General features: G+C 30.0%; 2 pseudogenes; one reads left to right on the top strand and one right to left on the bottom strand.

Moving 5' to 3' along the window:
* Window positions 1-401: 401 nt before the first annotated feature.
* Window positions 402-1,340, bottom strand: LOC145982431 (NADH-ubiquinone oxidoreductase chain 1 pseudogene; annotated as a pseudogene).
* Window positions 1,341-11,463: 10,123 nt separating this feature from the next.
* Window positions 11,464-12,240, top strand: LOC145982369 (cytochrome c oxidase subunit 3 pseudogene; annotated as a pseudogene).
* Window positions 12,241-18,245: the final 6,005 nt, after the last annotated feature.

The raw sequence follows: 18,245 nt of genomic DNA, 5'->3' as shown, positions 1-18,245 counted from the left end.
TGCATACGCCATTCTACGATCAATCCCAAATAAGCTTGGAGGAGTAGTAGCACTAGTATTATCTATTATAATTTTATTTATTATACCAATACACCATAAAAGAAATTTTCGTTGGACTACAATTTTATCCATTAAATCAAGTATTATTTTGATTAATATTTGCAACCTTTATTTTATTAACCTGAATTGGAGCCCGACCCGTAGAAACTCCATACATTACTACTGGGCAAGTATTAACAATTATATATTTTATATATTTCATTATATCCCCAGCAACCCTACTACTATGAGATAAAATCTTAAAAAAATGACTTCTTGACTGAAACTTTAAGTGTATGTCTTGAAAACATAAAATAGAATATAAATATTCTAGAAGTCTTCACATTCTAATTATTATGCAACTAAATATAAATTGATACAATCAACCCCCTAAAACCAACAAAAAAAAATAAATAATTTAAAGAAACCGGAAGAAAACTTTTTCAAGCTAAATATATAAGTTTATCATAACGAAATCGTGGTAGTGTCCCTCGAATTCAAATATAAATAAATCCTAAAAAAATAACCCTTAAGTAAAAAAAATAAGAAAAGTGGTATCCCCCCAACAATAAAATTCTAAATAAAACACTTATAAATAAAATACTAGCATATTCAGATATAAAAATTAAAGCAAATCCACCAGCGCTATACTCAACATTAAACCCAGAAACAAGTTCAGATTCCCCCTCAGCAAAATCAAAAGGAGTCCGGTTAGTTTCAGCTAAACAAGAACTCAATCAGGCTAACGCCAACGGTAAAGCAATAAAGATAAACCATAAATAATCCTGAAAAACATTAAATAAAAGTAAATTATAGCCACCAATTAAAAAAATAAAAGATAGTAAAATTAATACTAATCTAACCTCATAAGAAATAGTTTGAGCAACGGCTCGAAGACCCCCAAGTAACGCATAATTAGAATTAGATGCCCACCCAGCAGATATTACTCTATACACTCCTATTCTCATACAACATAAAAAGAAAAATACCCCCAAATAAAAATTAAATAATAAGGTGTGATATGGAAAAACAACCAAAGACAAAAATAAACTAAAAACTGGAGATATATAATATGGATAATAGTTTCTCAAAGTAGGTAATGTTTGCTCCTTAGTAAATAATTTAACTGCATCAGCAAAAGGCTGAAAAATACCACAAATCCCAACCCGATTAGGCCCCTTACGAATTTGAATATAACCTAAAACCCTGTGCTCAAATAAAGTAAAAAAAGCAACTCTAATTAAAACACATACAACTAAAATAATAAAAGAAATAACTCCAATAAATAAATCTGATATCATCTACTATAAAAAGAAATTTATCTTCATTATTGAATTCTAAATTCAATGCACTTCTCTGCCATAATAGTAATTATTATTAATCAATATTATATATATAATATAAGTATTTGGTCCTTTCGTACTAAAACACTTTTAATATTAAGAGATAGAAACCAACCTGGCTCACGCCGGTTTGAACTCAGATCATGTAAGAAATTAAAGGTCGAACAGACCATCAAATTTGAAATGCTACCCCCAAATGATATCTTAATCCAACATCGAGGTCGCAACCCCTCCTGTCGATATGATCTCTCAAGAAAGATTACGCTGTTATCCCTAAGGTAACTTATTCTTTAAATCACTAAAAATGGATCCAAATAACAAAAATTATTGAATATTAAATAAAAAAGAGCTAATTATTATCTTCCCATCACCCCAACAAAATACTATTTAATAATATATATAATTATATTACTAATCAAAACATCATTAAAATAATATAAAGATCTATAGGGTCTTATCGTCCCCTTAAAAAAATAAAGCCTTTTCACTCTAAAGCAAAATTATATATTAATTAACTAAAGACAGTCTATTCCTCGTCCAACCATTCATTCTAGCCCCCAATTAAAAGACTAATGTTTATGCTACCTTCGCACGGTCAAAATACCGCGGCCATTAAACAAATGTCATTGGGCAGGTTATACTTCATATAAAAATCATGAAAAGATGTTTTTGATAAACAGGCGAGAATAAATTTTGCCTAATTCCTTTAATTAATTAAGTAAATATACTAATAGAATCATAATTTCAAAATAAAACCAATTAAAACATATAATTAAGTAAGCAAGTAAAACCAAACTAAATTTTTAATAAAATTTCAAATAAATTATAACAAAATTACAAAAATTAGCAATCTCCAAACCAATAAATATAATAGTTTAATATAAAGTTGTAATTTCCAATTTTACATTTTCTTGTTCTTCTTTTGCATTGCTTTATAATTTGATCCATGAATAATATGAAAAGAAGAGGACTAAGTCCATCACCTTGTTTTACACCTTTTCCCATGTTAAATTCCTTGGAGGATTGTCCATTTATTCGAACCGTTCCTTTAACGTTCTTATATAGACTTTGAATTATTCTAGTCAGTTTTGATGTAACTTGGAACTGATGAAGGGCCTTCCATATTTGTCCTCTTGGTACTCTGTCGAAGGCAGACTTTAAGTCAATAAAAGCTGTAAATATTTCCCCTCCTCTGCTTAGTATCTTCTCTATTACGTTCCTCAGGGAGAAGATTAGATCTTGAGTTTGACGGTGAGGCCTGAAACCTGCTTGCTCTTCTTCCAATTTATCTTCCACTTGTTGCCTTAATCTTTTTTCTATAATGTGTGAAAATAGTTTCTGGGCCACTGGCGCTAAGCATATTGCTCTATAGTTTGAGCAATCGAGGGTACTTCCTTTTTTGTGTATAGGAATTATTACATTATTTTCCCAATCTTTTGGTATTCTCTCTGTTGCCCATATTAGTCTGTATAAGTCCCATATCCATTTTCCTATTTCCTTTCCTCCATATTTTATAAATTCTGGATGTATATTATCCCAACCGGGTGCTTTACCAGTTTTTAAGGATTTAATTGCCTCTTGTACTTCTTTTAGTTGTATTTCTTCCTCAGCTTCCACGTTCTCATTTTCTTCCCTCATTGGTCTTTCTTCATACAATTCCTCCTCTTCTTCTCTAAAGGTTTCCGCATAATATTCATTCCACGTGTCTAAAATTTCCTTCATATTGGTTTTCACCTCATTATTCTTGTTTTTGATATTCCTTATTTTCTTTCCTCGTTTTCCTTTCAGATTTTTCAACACATGCCAAAATTTTCTTGGATTATTTTTATGATTTTCTTCTATTTCCTTTCCAAATTGTTCCCAGGTTTCCTTCTTCGCTGTTCTCACTATCCGTTTTGCTGTATCTCTTGCCTGTATATAAGCTTCTTTATCCTCCATTCTTTTGGTCTTTAAGTATTTTAGCCATGCTTTCTTTTTAATTGCAACTTTTCCTTTCACATTATCGCTCCACCATCTTGTCTGCTTCTTTTTATTTGTTATCTTTACTATTCCACATATTTCTGTTGCAACTTCATTGAGGCTTTCTTTAATTACTTTCCATTTATTTTCTACATTCCATTCTTGTCCATGGTTTTGTTCTTTTTCTCTAAGTTTTTCTTTCAGTTTCCTCTGAAACTCCTTTCTTTTATTTTGGATTTCTAATGTTGATATTTTAAGTTTAGTAAGGTTTATCTTAATTGGTGCAGGTAGTGGTTTGAATCGGGTCGTCATTACTAGTAGTCTATGTTGAGTACTGAGTTCGGCGCTGCGAAAAACTTTTACATCCATTACATCATAATGGGTGTTTTTTGTATATACGCAGTAATCTATTGTGCTCTGTGCTCCTCTGCTAATTGCTTCAAAGGTAATTTGATGTATTCTTTTATGCGGGAAGAAGGAGTTTCCGATGCGGAGCTCGTTATCAATACAGAACTCCAGCATTTTATCTCCATTGCTGTTTCGGGTCTTTTCAGCACCATACCTTCCCAAACTTCCATGTCCTCGTCTAATTTCATTTCCCACTCTAGCATTCCAATCTCCCATTATAATAACGTTTTCCGTTACATTTCTAGCCTCATCTAATATTTGTTGGAGGGAATTGTAATATAGTTCTTTTTCTAGTTCATCTTTATCCTCTGTAGGAGCGTATACTTGTATAATGGCAATCCTACGGTTTAATTCCAATTCCAAATTCAGTCTTATTATCCTAGAGTTAACTGCTTTCCAGTCAGTTACTCTAGTGTTCAGTCTTTCGCTAATAATAATTCCCACACCTTCTTTTGCTCTACTCCTTCTTTCTACTCCTGAATATCTGAGAACATATCCTTTTTCCATGTCAACCTCTCCTGATCCTTTCTTTTTGACTTCACTTATTCCTAATATTTCTAATTTGTATTTCTCCATTTCCTTTACAATCTCCACTTCCTTTCCTGAGAGGGAGGTGATGTTCCAGGTTCCAAATCTCATAGTCCGTTTTACCTTGCATTGTCGTCGTTGTTTACTCTGTTCGGCTTCTATTCCTGTGTTTCTCTGAGTATGTATTATTTCACTTCATGTGGGTTATTAGCCCTACGATGAAGCTAGGGCAGTGGGAGGAGTGCCCCCTTTAAGCCTCTGCCCTTGCTTGGTTTTCTTTCTGGGTTTGCTCCCATAGCCTTCGGGTCAAAACCCTTACCACAAGGCAGTGGGGTTTTAGCTCTTCCGCCTCTTAGGATGTTGGGACTCTACAGTCTTTTCCACCTCTAGAGCCGTTGGCCGGTTTTCTGTTAGGGTTCCTTCCCTTAGCCTTTGGGGATCCCTCCCCTCCCTACAAGGCAGTAGGGGCAGTGCTTATTTAATGGCGGCACTTCCTCGCCATGTCACAATGCTGTCATTGGGCTTTTCTGGGTTTTTATTGAGTATGGACTTGCCAAAGACCATCCTCCCCAGGCCCTGTTAGCATTGTCGCCTCGGTCCGGGACTGCTTATTTGGCATTGCCTTATTCACAGCTAACCACCATATCTGATGGCCGTTCGCTATCCGCCACCTGCGACCCGCCCAGTTGCTGAGGCTCGCATCGGAAAGTTATAACCAACATATTAACCAGAAGCACATCCCCCTAGTCATAACTAAACATTAATATTATAATATATATATATTAATATAAAAATATTAAAATGCAAAGCTATATTAAATATAATTCCCTAATAACTGGATATAAGGTAAGTCGAATAACATTTTATTACAAATAACAATTTTAACAGAAAAATATAACACTTTTACCTTAAAATTAGTCTACTAGCTCCTCACCCTTCGAGAAAATAGAATATTCAATTAAAATTTAATCCTCCCTGATACAAAAGGTACGATTATTGACATCTCCTGTAATAAAAATCAATATTTCATATATTTAATAAATCCCAACACTGTACTAATAACCTATAACAAACTAATTCATATACACTAAGTATATAACCAACCCCAATAAAATTACTTTTCATATAAAATCAACTTATAAACTAAATTCAAATAGTAATAAAATTTCTATCAAAATATGTCGAATTGCACGACTAACTACTCAATGTAAATGAATATTCTAACTAACAGAAATATTTTGATATTATATTCAAACTAGGTACACCTTCCGGTACACCTACTATGTTACGACTTATCTCACCTATATAAATGAGAGCGACGGGCGATGTGTGCATGCCCTAGAGCTAATAAACCAAAATGTTATTCTAAAACAAAATTACAATTAAATCCAATTTCAAATATAATTTCAATATATTATCCAAATCAACATAATGTAACCCATCTCCACCCACTAATAAGCTGCATCTTGACCTGAAATATATTTCAACAGAAAAAAAGAGTATATATATTTAAATATTCAAATTACGGTGGTATACAAACTGATACTTTACAATAATAGGTCAAATAAAACGCGGAATATCGATTACGGGACAGGTTCCTCTAAATAGAATAAAGCACCGCCAAATTCTTTGAGTTTCAAGATCATAACTAATACTACTCAAACCAAATTTACAATGAAAATAATAGGGTATCTAATCCTAGTTTAACATATCACCTTTATAGAATTAATAAAAATAAAGAACAAATTATATTAAAAATTTCACCTAATAAATAAAATATAAACAACCAAAAATCAATTATTACTACAATTAAGCCAACAACTCTCCACTTATGTCCCCACGTCTAACCGCGGCAGCTGGCACGAATTTAGCCGGACAAAATAAATATTAAAATTTAAAATCCTGTAATCTAATTTACATTAAAATTAAACAAAACCACACACTGCGAACTAAATTCAAATACACCGTCTCAACCCATAAAAAATTGGCGGAAATTTTCCCTCTCTTTAATAAATACATATGTAAAATTTAACCAGGGAATTTTAAGCTAGAATAAAACTTTAGTTCTAAAATATAAAGAGAGGTTCTTTATTATTATATAGTATGTATTATATTAAATTAAATTATAATTAGAAATTATCTCACGAAAATTTCCTCCCTTTTTATTTTTACTCACTTTCCCATACTATATAGAACACAATTTTTTTTCCCTCAAAATTGTGTTCTATATAGATATATTAACTTCTTTTTTCTCTAGACTCAATAAGTATTAAAATGACATGTTAATTAAGTCAATTACTTTAAGTTAGACTACAAAAACTTAAAAAAAATTGGATAAAATTAAAAAGGATTCTGAAGTATTTTATATTATTTAATAAATAGGTTCTACTTATTGATCATAACAATAAAAGTCTAATAAATAGTATTATTAACCCACTATTATAACTTATATATAAATAAGATGTCTGAAAAAGGATTACCATGATAGGGTAAAGTATACATGAAATTTAACATGTTCTTATTAATTTATTTGTAACAAAAATGAATTTTTATAATTGAAAGAATTAAACTTTCTCCAATGGTATCAAACCCCATAGTGCATCATACACCAAAATATAATAAAAAGGTAAGCTAATTAAGCTAGAGGGCTCATACCCCACATATGAAGGTCTATAATTAATCCTTCCCTTTTTAATGCTCACAACCCCCAAGAAAATAATATTCCTATTGACCCTCACAATAGGAACCCTCCTTTCTATTTCTTCCACCTCATGATATGCAGCCTGAATAGGCTTTGAAATTAATCTAATATCTTTTATCCCATTAATTTCTACACCAAATAATCAACGAAATACAGAAGCATCACTTAAATACTTCCTAATTCAAGCATTAGCATCATCAATAATTTTGGCTGCAGCATTAATTATAATTAATGCTGCAAACTTCAATATACAGATACAGCTTTTAACCATAGCTTTATTAATAAAAATAGGAGCTGCTCCATTTCACATTTGAATACCAGAAGTTATAGAAGGAATAACATGAATTAACTGCCTAGTAATAACAACTATTCAAAAAATTGCTCCATCAACATTGCTTAGTTATGTAATTGACAATTTAAACATAATTTTAATTTTAACAATTAGAACATCAGCAATTATTGGAGCAATTGGAGGATTAAATCAAACCTCGTTACGAAAAATTATAGCCTTTTCATCAATTAACCACATATCATGAATTATTCTAAGAATAACATCAGAAGATAATACCTGGTTAACATATTTACTACTTACTATACATCCTTATAACTACCTCTACCATTATGTTATTTTCAATGAACAAAACATACTACGTCCATCAACTGTTTATATTAAAACTTCCGCCCATTAAAAAAATATCTTTATTCATATCAATATTATCTCTTGGTGGACTACCACCTCTACTAGGGTTTTTACCAAAATGGATAGTCATTATCCAAACAACCAACTTTAAGCAATTAATTATAATTATAATCCTAATTAGCATATCGTTGCTAACCTTATATTATTACTTACGAACCTCACTTACATCAATTTTAATAAATTATAAAACTAATATATGGAATATCATTACTTAAACTTAAAAGAACAAGTATTATCAGTAGTTACAATTTTTCTCTCAGTATGTGGACTACCTATAATCCAACCAATTTACATATCTCTATAAAATCTTTATAAGGTCTTAAGTTAATTTTAAACTAATGACCTTCAAAGTCATAAATAAGGGGTACTCTTTTAGGCCTTAATACATATATGTATCACCCTGAAATTGCAGTTCAAAATTATTATTCTTAACTATAAAGCCAAAATTTAATGAGAGAGTTTTAAACTCATACATAAATTTACAGTTTATCACCTATAACTTCAGTCATCTCATTCTTGCAACGATGATTATTTTCTACTAACCATAAAGATATTGGTACAATATATTTAATTTTCGGAGTATGATCAGGAATAGTTGGAACATCATTAAGTATCTTAATCCGTATAGAATTAGGTCAACTAGGAAGTTTAATTGGAGATGATCAGATCTACAATGTGATTGTAACTGCACACGCATTTATTATAATTTTTTTCATAGTAATACCTATTATAATTGGGGGATTTGGAAACTGACTAGTACCTTTAATAATTGGAGCCCCAGACATAGCCTTCCCACGATTAAATAATATAAGATTTTGATTACTACCTCCATCATTAACTCTACTATTATCAGGAAGAATTGTAGAGAGTGGTGCAGGAACTGGTTGAACAGTATATCCTCCCCTATCTGCAGGAATTGCACATGCCGGAGCCTCTGTAGATTTATCAATTTTTTCATTACATTTAGCAGGAGTATCCTCTATTCTAGGGGCAGTAAATTTTATTACAACAGTAATTAATATACGAACTATAGGAATATCCATAGAACGAGTACCATTATTCGTATGGTCAGTAGTAATCACTGCAGTTCTACTATTATTATCACTACCAGTTCTAGCAGGAGCAATTACAATGCTATTAACAGATCGAAATTTAAATACCTCATTTTTTGACCCATCTGGTGGTGGAGACCCAATCTTATATCAACACCTATTCTGATTCTTTGGACACCCAGAAGTATATATTCTAATTCTACCGGGATTTGGAATAATTTCACATATTGTAACTCAAGAAAGAGGTAAAAAAGAAACATTTGGAGTTCTTGGAATAATTTATGCAATAATAGCAATTGGGTTCCTAGGATTTATTGTATGAGCACATCATATATTTACTGTAGGAATAGATGTTGATACTCGAGCATATTTTACTGCAGCTACAATAATTATCGCTGTACCAACAGGAATTAAGGTATTTAGATGAATTGCAACACTACATGGAACACAAATTAATTACTCTCCATCAATATTATGAGCATTAGGATTTATTTTCTTATTTACAATAGGGGGATTAACAGGAGTAGTATTAGCAAATTCATCACTAGACATTGTGCTGCATGACACATACTATGTTGTAGCACATTTTCATTATGTATTATCTATAGGAGCAGTATTTGCTATTATAGCAGGACTAGTACATTGATTTCCATTATTTACAGGAGTAATAATAAATCCAGATTGATTAAAAATTCAATTTATCTCAATATTTATTGGAGTTAACTTAACATTCTTCCCACAACATTTTCTAGGATTAAGAGGAATACCGCGACGATATTCGGATTATCCAGATGCATATACAATATGAAATGTTGTTTCAAGATTAGGATCAATCTTATCATTTACAGCAGTAATTATTATAATATTTATTACCTGAGAAGGTATGACAAGTGCCCGACCAACATTATTTAATCTACAACAAGCATCATCAATTGAATGGTATCAAATGTCACCTCCCTCTGAACATACATATTCAGAACTCCCAATACTACTTACTAACAACTAATTTTTAAGGTGGCAGAGAAGTGCATTGAATTTAAGCTTCAAATATAAGGAATATCCCTTACTTAAAAGTGGCAACCTGAAATCAAGTAGGATTACAAGATAGATCCTCCCCATTAATAGAACAAATAATATTTTTCCATGACCACACAATATTAATTTTAATTATAATTACAGTATTAGTAGGATACTTAATAGCATCATTATTTAATAACAAATTAACAAACCGAATACTTTTAGAAGGACAAACATTAGAAACAATATGAACAATTATACCAGCAATTACCCTAGTTTTTATTGCCCTACCCTCTCTACGTTTATTATACTTATTAAATGAAATTAATCAACCTTCATTGACCCTTAAAACTATTGGACATCAATGATATTGAAGTTATGAATACTCCGATTTTATAAGGGCAGAATTTGACTCATATATATCCCCAACAAATGAAATATCTATAGACTCATTTCGATTATTAGATGTAGATAATCGAACAGTATTACCAATTAACATAGATATCCGAGTACTAACTACATCTGCAGATGTATTACACTCATGAGCCATACCATCCATAGGGATTAAAATAGATGCCACCCCAGGACGACTTAACCAGGCAGGAGTAAATATTAGTCGAATTGGCTTATTTTTCGGACAATGTTCAGAAATTTGTGGTTCTAATCATAGATTCATACCAATTATTGTTGAAACTACAACTCACAAATCTTTTATTAATTGACTAATAAAAATTATACAAGAATCATTAGATGACTGAAAAGTAAGTAATGGTCTCTTAAACCACAAAATAGTAATATAACAACTACTTCTAATGAAAAGAGTTAGTTAATCTATAACATAGGAATGTCAAACCTAAATTATCTTTATAGATACTTTTTTATTCCACAAATATACCCATTAAATTGAATTATTCTATTTATAATATTTATATCAATTTATTTTCTATTTATAATCATCAATTATTATAATTATAATAAATTATTAAATAGTAACAACTTTAAAATAGAAAATAAACCAAAAATTAAATACGGAAAATGATAACAAGATTATTTTCATCATTCGATCCAACATCATCAATTATAAATATATCACTAAATTGAATAAGAACATTCCAGGGATTATTAATAATCCCAGCCCCATTTTGATTAATACAATCACGAACCTCTATATTATATAACATAATAATAATAAAGTTACATGAAGAATTTAAAACATTTTTAGGGATAATTAGTCACCAGGGAAGAACCCTAATATTTATTAGTATATTTTCAATAATCTTATTTAATAATTCAATAGGATTACTACCCTATGTATTTACTAGATCAAGTCACTTAGTATTTACCCTAACCCTGGCCCTACCAATATGATTATCATTTATATTATTTGGGTGAATCAATAATACAAAACATATATTAGCACACCTAGTACCGGAAGGTGTGCCAGCACTATTAATACCAATTATAGTAGGTATTGAAATAATTAGAAATCTAATTCGTCCAATAACTCTATCAGTGCGACTAGCAGCAAACATAATAGTTGGACATTTAATAATATCAATAATTGGAAATACAGGAACAATATTAGAAATTATTGGACTTTCAATATTAATTTTAGCACAAATTATATTAATTATTATAGAAACTGCCGTAGCATTTATCCAATCTTATGTATTTGCCTTATTAATTGCTATTTATTCTAGAGAATCAAAATAACCAATGTCAGCAAAACAAAACCACCCATATCACCTAGTAGATCAAAGCCCATGACCAGCAACAGGAGCTATTAGAGCAATAATATTAACAACAGGGATAATTAGATGATTTCACCAACAAAATATAATTCTATTATCAATAGGAATAACAACTATACTTCTTACAATAATTCAATGATGACGAGATATTTCACGAGTGGGAACATATCAAGGATTACATACAAATCAAGTTATAATAGGACTACGATGGGGCATAATTCTATTTATTATCTCAGAGGTATTATTTTTTGTATCCTTCTTTTGAGCATTTTTCCATAGAAGATTATCCCCAACAATTGAACTGGGGATATTATGACCACCAAGAGGAATTACTCCATTTAACCCAATACAAGTACCTTTATTAAATACAGCAATTTTACTAGCCTCAGGAGTAACAGTAACATGAGCCCATCATGGGTTATTAGAAAAAAACCACTCACATACAACGCAAGCCCTTATATTAACACTAATATTAGGAATATATTTTACTATTCTTCAGGCATATGAATATTATGAATCCCCCTTTACTATCGCTGATGCAGTATATGGATCCACATTCTATATAGCAACAGCATTTCATGGGTTACATGTTATTATTGGATCAACATTCCTAGGGGTATGTTTAGCTCGACACATCTTATGCCATTTTTCACCAACACATCACTTCGGATTTGAAGCAGCAGCCTGATATTGACATTTCGTAGATGTAGTATGATTATTCCTTTATATTTCAATTTACTGATGAGGTAGATAATTTACTTAGTATATTTAAAGTACGCTTAACTTCCAATTAAAAAGATTATAATAAAATAAAGTAAATAATTAATATAATCATAAGTACCTCATTATTAATTATAATAATTACCTCAATTGTAATAATATTATCCACATTACTATCAAAAAAAATAATTACAGACCGAGGAAAAAGATCACCGTTTGAGTGTGGATTTGACCCAAAATCCTCAGCACGAATTCCATTCTCTATAAAATTCTTTCTAATTGCAGTAATTTTTCTAATTTTTGATGTAGAAATTGTATTACTATTACCAATAACAGTTATTATTACTAATTCAAAACTAATATATTGAATATGTGTTAGACTCCTATTCCTATTAATCTTGCTTTTAGGTTTATATCATGAATGAACCCAAGGATCACTAGAATGAGCATGCTAGAGTAATAGTTAATAATAATATTTGAGTTGCATTCAAAAGGTATTGAATAGTTCAATTTACTTTATTGAGCAAGAAGCAAAAGCAATCAGCTTCGACCTGAATAAATTGGTATATATTACCCTTGCTTACTTGACTGAAGCCAAAGGAAGGCGGCATATTAATGTTAATAATAAAATTAGGATTATCTCCTCAGTTAAGGGGTATATTATTAAGTGGGGGCTGCTAACTTCCATCTTTAGTGGTGAAACTCCATTAATACTCTCACTATTTCTTTAGTATAAAATTACATTATCTTTTCATGATAAAGCTGAACTTTAAATAAGTTCAAGAAATGCCTATAGAATTATTTTATCCTTCCTAATAACTTCAATATTATGCTTTATTATAAGCTATATAAACACATATAAATTATTAATAAAATTACTATTAAAAATGAAAATATAAAATAAATATTAAAATAATTAGAATGTATTAATTGGATATTTAAAGAACCACTCCTTATATATTTATAGACTCCCTGTCCCCCCATAAGTTCACTTCATCCATAATCAACAGCCTTAATATATAGACCTCCAGTAATAAATGAACTACCAATTAATCCACCAGAGGATAAATAAGGTAAAAATCATATCCCCCCTAATAAATAATATATTATTTTATTATTAAAAAATGGATAAATTTCGAACAAGAAAGATGTAATATTATACCCAATTCACCCTCCCAATAAAATACATATAATTGCCCCTATTTTCAAACTAAGTGGGATAATAATAACAAAAACAGAAGGAAATATTAATCATATTAACCCAGAACCACCTACAATAGATAAGAATAATAGGCCTAACATACCTTTAAATATGCCTCATCCCCCATCATCTGAAAAGAATTGAAATGATATACCTCTATAAGATTTACCAACTAAATAATAATTTAATCGAAAACTATAGGCTATAGTTATACCCGTAGAAACTCATAATAAAACAAATATTACTAAATTAAAAGAAGATATACTTAATATTTCCAAAATTAAATCATATGTAAAATTTAACCAGGGAATTTTAAGCTAGAATAAAACTTTAGTTCTAAAATATAAAGAGAGGTTCTTTATTATTATATAGTATGTATTATATTAAATTAAATTATAATTACAAATTATCTCACGAAAATTTCCTCCCTTTTTATTTTTACTCACTTTCCCATACTATATAGAACACAATTTTTTTTCCCTCAAAATTGTGTTCTATATAGATATATTAACTTCTTTTTTCTCTAGACTCAATAAGTATTAAAATGACATGTTAATTAAGTCAATTACTTTAAGTTAGACTACAAAAACTTAAAAAAAATTGGATAAAATTAAAAAGGATTCTGAAGTATTTTATATTATTTAATAAATAGGTTCTACTTATTGATCATAACAATAAAAGTCTAATAAATAGTATTATTAACCCACTATTATAACTTATATATAAATAAGATGTCTGAAAAAGGATTACCATGATAGGGTAAAGTATACATGAAATTTAACATGTTCTTATTAATTTATTTGTAACAAAAATGAATTTTTATAATTGAAAGAATTAAACTTTCTCCAATGGTATCAAACCCCATAGTGCATCATACACCAAAATATAATAAAAAGGTAAGCTAATTAAGCTAGAGGGCTCATACCCCACATATGAAGGTCTATAATTAATCCTTCCCTTTTTAATGCTCACAACCCCCAAGAAAATAATATTCCTATTGACCCTCACAATAGGAACCCTCCTTTCTATTTCTTCCACCTCATGATATGCAGCCTGAATAGGCTTTGAAATTAATCTAATATCTTTTATCCCATTAATTTCTACACCAAATAATCAACGAAATACAGAAGCATCACTTAAATACTTCCTAATTCAAGCATTAGCATCATCAATAATTTTGGCTGCAGCATTAATTATAATTAATGCTGCAAACTTCAATATACAGATACAGCTTTTAACCATAGCTTTATTAATAAAAATAGGAGCTGCTCCATTTCACATTTGAATACCAGAAGTTATAGAAGGAATAACATGAATTAACTGCCTAGTAATAACAACTATTCAAAAAATTGCTCCATCAACATTGCTTAGTTATGTAATTGACAATTTAAACATAATTTTAATTTTAACAATTAGAACATCAGCAATTATTGGAGCAATTGGAGGATTAAATCAAACCTCGTTACGAAAAATTATAGCCTTTTCATCAATTAACCACATATCATGAATTATTCTAAGAATAACATCAGAAGATAATACCTGGTTAACATATTTACTACTTACTATACATCCTTATAACTACCTCTACCATTATGTTATTTTCAATGAACAAAACATACTACGTCCATCAACTGTTTATATTAAAACTTCCGCCCATTAAAAAAATATCTTTATTCATATCAATATTATCTCTTGGTGGACTACCACCTCTACTAGGGTTTTTACCAAAATGGATAGTCATTATCCAAACAACCAACTTTAAGCAATTAATTATAATTATAATCCTAATTAGCATATCGTTGCTAACCTTATATTATTACTTACGAACCTCACTTACATCAATTTTAATAAATTATAAAACTAATATATGGAATATCATTACTTAAACTTAAAAGAACAAGTATTATCAGTAGTTACAATTTTTCTCTCAGTATGTGGACTACCTATAATCCAACCAATTTACATATCTCTATAAAATCTTTATAAGGTCTTAAGTTAATTTTAAACTAATGACCTTCAAAGTCATAAATAAGGGGTACTCTTTTAGGCCTTAATACATATATGTATCACCCTGAAATTGCAGTTCAAAATTATTATTCTTAACTATAAAGCCAAAATTTAATGAGAGAGTTTTAAACTCATACATAAATTTACAGTTTATCACCTATAACTTCAGTCATCTCATTCTTGCAACGATGATTATTTTCTACTAACCATAAAGATATTGGTACAATATATTTAATTTTCGGAGTATGATCAGGAATAGTTGGAACATCATTAAGTATCTTAATCCGTATAGAATTAGGTCAACTAGGAAGTTTAATTGGAGATGATCAGATCTACAATGTGATTGTAACTGCACACGCATTTATTATAATTTTTTTCATAGTAATACCTATTATAATTGGGGGATTTGGAAACTGACTAGTACCTTTAATAATTGGAGCCCCAGACATAGCCTTCCCACGATTAAATAATATAAGATTTTGATTACTACCTCCATCATTAACTCTACTATTATCAGGAAGAATTGTAGAGAGTGGTGCAGGAACTGGTTGAACAGTATATCCTCCCCTATCTGCAGGAATTGCACATGCCGGAGCCTCTGTAGATTTATCAATTTTTTCATTACATTTAGCAGGAGTATCCTCTATTCTAGGGGCAGTAAATTTTATTACAACAGTAATTAATATACGAACTATAGGAATATCCATAGAACGAGTACCATTATTCGTATGGTCAGTAGTAATCACTGCAGTTCTACTATTATTATCACTACCAGTTCTAGCAGGAGCAATTACAATGCTATTAACAGATCGAAATTTAAATACCTCATTTTTTGACCCATCTGGTGGTGGAGACCCAATCTTATATCAACACCTATTCTGATTCTTTGGACACCCAGAAGTATATATTCTAATTCTACCGGGATTTGGAATAATTTCACATATTGTAACTCAAGAAAGAGGTAAAAAAGAAACATTTGGAGTTCTTGGAATAATTTATGCAATAATAGCAATTGGGTTCCTAGGATTTATTGTATGAGCACATCATATATTTACTGTAGGAATAGATGTTGATACTCGAGCATATTTTACTGCAGCTACAATAATTATCGCTGTACCAACAGGAATTAAGGTATTTAGATGAATTGCAACACTACATGGAACACAAATTAATTACTCTCCATCAATATTATGAGCATTAGGATTTATTTTCTTATTTACAATAGGGGGATTAACAGGAGTAGTATTAGCAAATTCATCACTAGACATTGTGCTGCATGACACATACTATGTTGTAGCACATTTTCATTATGTATTATCTATAGGAGCAGTATTTGCTATTATTATTAGCTGCTATTATTACATTGATTTCCATTATTTACAGGAGTAATAATAAATCCAGATTGATTAAAAATTCAATTTATCTCAATATTTATTGGAGTTAACTTAACATTCTTCCCACAACATTTTCTAGGATTAAGAGGAATACCGCGACGATATTCGGATTATCCAGATGCATATACAATATGAAATGTTGTTTCAAGATTAGGATCAATCTTATCATTTACAGCAGTAATTATTATAATATTTATTACCTGAGAAGGTATGACAAGTGCCCGACCAACATTATTTAATCTACAACAAGCATCATCAATTGAATGGTATCAAATGTCACCTCCCTCTGAACATACATATTCAGAACTCCCAATACTACTTACTAACAACTAATTTTTAAGGTGGCAGAGAAGTGCATTGAATTTAAGCTTCAAATATAAGGAATATCCCTTACTTAAAAGTGGCAACCTGAAATCAAGTAGGATTACAAGATAGATCCTCCCCATTAATAGAACAAATAATATTTTTCCATGACCACACAATATTAATTTTAATTATAATTACAGTATTAGTAGGATACTTAATAGCATCATTATTTAATAACAAATTAACAAACCGAATACTTTTAGAAGGACAAACATTAGAAACAATATGAACAATTATACCAGCAATTACCCTAGTTTTTATTGCCCTACCCTCTCTACGTTTATTATACTTATTAAATGAAATTAATCAACCTTCATTGACCCTTAAAACTATTGGACATCAATGATATTGAAGTTATGAATACTCCGATTTTATAAGGGCAGAATTTGACTCATATATATCCCCAACAAATGAAATATCTATAGACTCATTTCGATTATTAGATGTAGATAATCGAACAGTATTACCAATTAACATAGATATCCGAGTACTAACTACATCTGCAGATGTATTACACTCATGAGCCATACCATCCATAGGGATTAAAATAGATGCCACCCCAGGACGACTTAACCAGGCAGGAGTAAATATTAGTCGAATTGGCTTATTTTTCGGACAATGTTCAGAAATTTGTGGTTCTAATCATAGATTCATACCAATTATTGTTGAAACTACAACTCACAAATCTTTTATTAATTGACTAATAAAAATTATACAAGAATCATTAGATGACTGAAAAGTAAGTAATGGTCTCTTAAACCACAAAATAGTAATATAACAACTACTTCTAATGAAAAGAGTTAGTTAATCTATAACATAGGAATGTCAAACCTAAATTATCTTTATAGATACTTTTTTATTCCACAAATATACCCATTAAATTGAATTATTCTATTTATAATATTTATATCAATTTATTTTCTATTTATAATCATCAATTATTATAATTATAATAAATTATTAAATAGTAACAACTTTAAAATAGAAAATAAACCAAAAATTAAATACGGAAAATGATAACAAGATTATTTTCATCATTCGATCCAACATCATCAATTA

The sequence above is a fragment of the Lepisma saccharinum genome, unplaced genomic scaffold (assembly GCF_977018435.1).
Source record: "Lepisma saccharinum unplaced genomic scaffold, izLepSacc3.1 HAP1_SCAFFOLD_162, whole genome shotgun sequence".
NCBI classification, from domain to species: domain Eukaryota; kingdom Metazoa; phylum Arthropoda; class Insecta; order Zygentoma; family Lepismatidae; genus Lepisma; species Lepisma saccharinum.
The sequence above is the reverse complement of the archived record's forward strand: the minus strand, read 5'-3'. Positions and strand labels throughout refer to the sequence as shown.